Below are 6,000 nucleotides of genomic sequence, written 5' to 3'. Positions count from 1 at the left end.
GGGGGAATGGTGTTCTCCGCAGTTAACACAGATAGGAGGTGGGGCACATGGAGCATCGGGATGGGAAGGACGGCCACAATCTCGACACGTGATGCTGGAAGTTCAGCGAGATGACATGTGCCCGAACTTCCAGCACTTAAAACACCGCATCGGAGGAGGGATATATGGCTTCACATCACAACGGTAAACCATCACTTTAACCTTTTCGGGTAAGACATCACCCTCGAAGGCCAAGATGAAGGCACCGGTGGCTACCTGATTATCCCTCGGACCCCGATGGACGCGCCGGATGAAGTGAACACCCCGTCGTTCGAAGTTGGTGCATAATTCATCGTCAGACTGCAGAAGAAGATCCCTGTGGAATATAATACCCTGGACCATGTTGAGACTCTTATGCGGCGTGATGCTAACTGAAACATCCCCCAACTTGCCACAATTGAGCAACATCCATGACTGGGCAGAGGATGCCGTTTTGATGAGCACAGAACCAGAGCGCATTTCGGATAAGCCCTCCACCTCCCCGAACTTGTCCTCTAAATGCTCCACAAAAAACTGGGGCTTGGTAGACATAAACGATTCCCCATCAACCCACGTACACACGGGGAACCGGGGTGAATATTCTCCACCGCCTTCTTTAGCCAGACGTTCCTCCCATGGAGTGGCCAGGGAGGGAAACGATCTCTGATCAAATGTCTTCCCGTTGAGGTTAGACCTCGATCACTTAGAGACTGCTGGTGGAGGCCCACCAGAGAGAGATGATGTACCACGCTTCATTGCGGGTCATCCGCCCTGATGCCACCCACTCCGACCAGGGGCTCTCCCCACGGGCGCCACAGCAAAGACCACCTGGCAGGATGGCCTTTGCCGGGAGTCCCGATGCCCCAGAGGGATAGGCATCTACTCCTCGGCATGCGTGGGGAGGTAGCAGCTCAGGCATCAGCAGTGCGATCCCTGTGTAGTCAGGCGGCTACCACCAAGAGGGTACATGACGACCCCACCACAATGGATTGGCTACCGTGCTGGATGTCGGGTGTCGAAATATCCATGTACATCATGAGGGCAAAGATGGAAGTGCACATTGGAGGGAATGTATGCCACCCGGAACACACTTCAGTGGATGTGGCCGGAAGCTCGATGTAAGTCCAACTCCATGAAAAATCAGGTGTGCCAGATCTTAGGGCAAGATGGATTTAAGATGCACCACGTAAGGTGTCCTTCCCCAAATGGTACACACTAACGGAAAAATTTAGAAATGGAGTGGTCAAACCCCTGAGGGGACCATCACATTAAAGGCCGAAACAGTTGAGACTCCTTTTAGTCACCTCTTACCACAGGTAGGAATACTGCGGGCCTATTCTTACCCCCGAACCCACAGGGGGGGAATATATGAGAGTCAGTTGTATGATAACTAGGGCATAGTGGAATCAATTAAGGTTTGAGCAGTCAAGTTCATGCATAATTTTGCTATGGAAGGACTGTTGTTTAGAAAATTTATGTTCTTGTCTCTGGCTACAATTATGTGTTCATAGAAAGATTCAAGATTGGAGAATGCAGATTCAAAGCTAAAGCGCTGTCTACCTTTAAATGGGTTGTATATTACACAATGAGACACTTACTGTTGGGAGGTTTAACTTCCATGAAGATGTATTTGGCCTCTTTGTCTGCATTTTTAGACAGAAGCTTGACTTTTGGTAACAAATTTGTGTGTATATATGCTGCCACCCCCATTGCCTCCCTCTTGGCTGTTAAATCTGCCATGTCTCTGACCCTAAGTGCATTGTATCCCTTAGAGTAGTATTTTACTCGCGTTAGTTGGAAGTGTTGGTAAGACAGCTTTTTTTTTTTTTTTTTTTTTTTTTTTTATGATTACCTCAAGTCAACAAGCAACTTCATCCCCTATCGTCTCCCTCTCCCTTTGCCTGTGATACATGTTAGGTTGGAAGGTAACAGTTTGGTATGAGTTAGCAAATCTAAGGGATGTGATACTAAAAAACCTGGTTCTGGTGACAGACTGATCTGTAGCTTAGTCCATTTCAAAAAATCGCCAGTAACACCATTTTATAGTCGCTATACTGTTTACAATGTTTGTCACGTTTCCTATGTCACTGTTCAAAATCGACAACAAGTGTGGAACATTCCTATATATCCCAGGCAGCTATATGATTAAGTTCTTCCTTATTGATCATAATTGTACTCTGAATATGCGCTAGTTTTTGAAGGTAACCTTTTCCAGTGAAGTGGTACTTGCCAGCCTATATTAAATAACTAAAGTATACATTTTCCTCAGTTTGATGCTGGCAAACCTATAGGAATAACTAAAGGATGTATTTTTTGAAAAGTTTGAATTAAGTGTTACTGGCCAGTCTAATTTAAAGAACTGAAACAAAGCTGTTCTCAAGTAAGTGTAGCTAGAACAGTTGCAGGATATTTTGGCTGTTTTTAATTAAGTGTTACGCGCCAGCCTGTTTTAAACAAGTAAAAGCATAATTGTTTTCTGAATTAAGTGTTGCTGGCAAACCTGTTTGAATAACTGAAAGGTCTGCTCTAATGGGATGTTATGTATCGAGTTGTTGAATAATTAGAGACTAATGTTTTTTTAACTCAATGTTAGTTGTCAACTTATTTCAATAACTGCAGGATTGATGTTTCTTAATAATCACTGTTGTCATTGGAACACTGGTCACTTATTAAGTTCATTCTTCCTTACACTGGGCGGCAAGTCCATGTCGAATTGAATTTCATGCTCTTGGATAATGGTCATGTTAAATTTTATTTAAGTTTTCAGTAAATGTGGTTATGCAAAATCTGAAATTCTTCATCTCTTCTCAATTGCTCCACCCTTTATCCTAATGGTCCAGTAACCTGCTACTGTGAGAAAATTTTGTACCAGAACAATGACAACAGGTAGATGCTAAAGCTTCCAAAAGATTTACTGTTGTGAATATGGAAAAGACAGATTTCAAAATAGATGATCCTCTGAAACAGAACACAGGGAAAGGTCTACACAGCATGTAGTGGATGCTTTTCAAGAAAGGAAAACCGACAAAACTGTTTAATAAGAAGTCACTGAACATAATACTGTATTTTAGAGAATAATTCTGAGATCACTCGGGAGCAAATTTTAAACTGCAAACCTGTCTTTATTGTATTTAACCTTTGCACTGCTGGTAATTATAACTAGAAAAGATTATAATGTTATTTTAATAAAGCAGTCAAATTTTAAATTTTTATCAGGGTGTGAACCACACAAGGGATTAATATATTAAATGAAATGAGCAGTGTGAAAAGCCACTGATCAGAATGTTCCTTGCTATGGAAGGGAGTGGGGGCAGAAGGATGGAACAGAATATGCTAAATATATCCTTTTAAGAAGGCAGAAGTTAACCAGATTGGATGGAACATAGTATGGACCACGCAGCTGGATGTCTACTCTGCTAAGGAAGGTTGTAGAAAACAGTTGATTGGCACACTCACAGTCTTTTCCAAGAATTTATCCCAACTCATAACATTTGTGCCTACAATAACACGAGTGTTGATTTTTGGGCAAAGACAACTGTCATTTGCAACCATTGCACAGAGGCAGCATAACACCAGCGCCTTGAAAAACTTCCCCTATAAAACCAAATTCTTCTGGGAGTATGTTTCTAAATGTCCACAGCTTTCATTCATTATTTCATTTCACTATCTTATAGTGTTTGATAATTATGAGTAACTTTGCATAAAAAGCATGGAGTATATCCCCCAAACCGATCATTAACATCACAGATTCCATTCCCTTTTAAACTTTCTTCCCTCCAGCTTAGTTGGGAACACCTAGAGAGTAAGGGGTGAGCTGTTGAAGGTGCCTCTCTAAATTCAATAACTACAAAGATGACATGTGGACCAATCGGGTCTACTGCCGGATGTTTGTGTCGCTCTGGCACAATATTTCGGCCACGTAACTCATTGCCTTTTTCAGGTGCTACCTGAGACTGCCGTGTTGGAGGATCTTGTCCAGTATTTATGCCCAGAGGGTGCTGGGTGCTCTCTTTGCTGTCCGCGCCCACTGGCGCTGCTTGTAATGTGTTGTCTCTTCCCCGGTGTTCCCTCGGACGTCCGCGCCCGACTTGGGCGCCATCTGTGGCAGCTCTCTGAGGCCTGTCCTGTGTCGGGCGTTCCATTCGCGGTCCGCGCCCTCTAGGTGCTGCTCCTGAGGTTTTTACCCCTCCCTGGTGCTCCCACGGACGTCCGTGCCCAGCTCGTCCACCATCTGTGGTCGTGGCAGTTGTCTGGGGCCGGACCCGCATGTGGCGTTCCGTTCGTGGTCCGCGCCCGCTTGGCACTGCTCCCGAGGTGTTGGCACTTCCCTGGTGCTCCGACGGACGTCCGCGCCCGCCTAGTCCACCATCTGCAGTTGTGGCAGCTGTCTGAGGCCCGTCTCTTGTCGGGGGCCCTGTTCCCGGTCCGCGCCTGTCTGGCGCTGCTTGTAAGGTGTGATTACAAGCAGCGCCAGACGGGTGCAGACCGCGAACAGAGCCCCCGACAAGAGACGGGCCTCAAACAGCTGCCACAACTGCAGATGGTGGACTAGGCGGGCGCGGACGTCCGTCGGAGCACCAGGGAAGTGCCAACACCTCGGGAGCAGTGCCAAGCAGGCGCGGACCACGAACGGAATGCCACATGCGGGTCCGGCCCCAGACAACTGCCACGACCACAAATGGTGGACTAGTCAGGTGCGGACGTCCGTGGGAGCACCAGGGAGGGGTAAAAACCTCAGGAGCAGCACCTGGTGGGCGCGGACCGCGAACGGAATGCCCGAGACAAGACAGGCCTTAGAGCGCTGCCACAGATGGCGCCCAAGTTGGGCGCGGTCGTCCGAGGGAGCACCAGGGAAGAGAGAACACATTACAAGCAGCGCCAGGCAGGTGCGGACAGCAAAGAGAGCACCCAGCGCCCTCTGGGCATAAATACTGGACAAGATCCTCCAACACGGCAGTCTCAGGTAGCACCTGAAGAAGGCAATGAATTACGTGGCCGAAATATTGTGCCAGAGCGACACAAACATCCGGCAGTAGACCTGATTGTTCCACATGTCAAGATCTCGCCGGGAAAGCCTGAAGAGTTACAAACTGCAAAGATGTTAAACAGAAAGTGGACGAAATGTTTCTGTAGAACTGTAACTATATAGAACAGTAAGAGACCCTGTCCACACTCCCTTCTGTTCTTTTTAATTAACTAACACTAACTTTAACTGATAAAGTACTTCTGGAACATATGATCTTTTGCATTATTTTCTTCTCTAGCTTAAGTATTAGTTACTGAAGCATTTAATGTCTCTCATTATAGGTTGTAACTGAACCGCCAACTTCATTAACGATCTGTCACCTTGGTGGTGTTCATGAGAACTTTTAACTTGTTAAGAGAATCTTCTGTCGGTTCTTGGTAGAACAACATTATAATAAATGAAACGGACCAGTTTGCTTTTGTTCTACAATATTACTTTAATTGTTAACCCGTTTTTGGCTTACATCTACATCCATACTCCGGAAGCCACCTGATGGCGTGTGGCGGAGGGTACCTTGAGTACCTATATCGGTTCTCCCTTCTATTCCAGTCTCGTACTGTTCGTGGAAAGAAGGATTGTCGGTATGCCTCTGTGTGGGCTCTAATCTCTCTGCTTTTATCCTCATGGTCTCTTCACGAGATATACATAGGAGGGAGCATTATACTGCTTGACTCTTCGGTGAAGGTATGTTCTCGAAACTTTAACAAAAGCCCGTACCGAGCTACTGAGCGTCTCTCCTGCAGAGTCTTCCACTGGAGTTTATCTGTCATCTCCGTAACGCTTTCGCGATTACTAAATGATCCTGTAACGAAGCGTGCTGCTCTCCGTTGGATCTTCTCTATCTCTTCTATCAACCCTGTCTGGTACGGATCCCACACTGCTGAGCAGTATTCAAGCAGTGGGCGAACAAGTGCACTGTAACCTACTTCCTTTATTTTCGGATTGCATTTCCTTAG

Source organism: Schistocerca nitens, chromosome 4 (genome assembly GCF_023898315.1).
Source record: "Schistocerca nitens isolate TAMUIC-IGC-003100 chromosome 4, iqSchNite1.1, whole genome shotgun sequence".
NCBI lineage: Eukaryota > Metazoa > Arthropoda > Insecta > Orthoptera > Acrididae > Schistocerca > Schistocerca nitens.
This window is presented reverse-complemented; position numbering follows the sequence as displayed.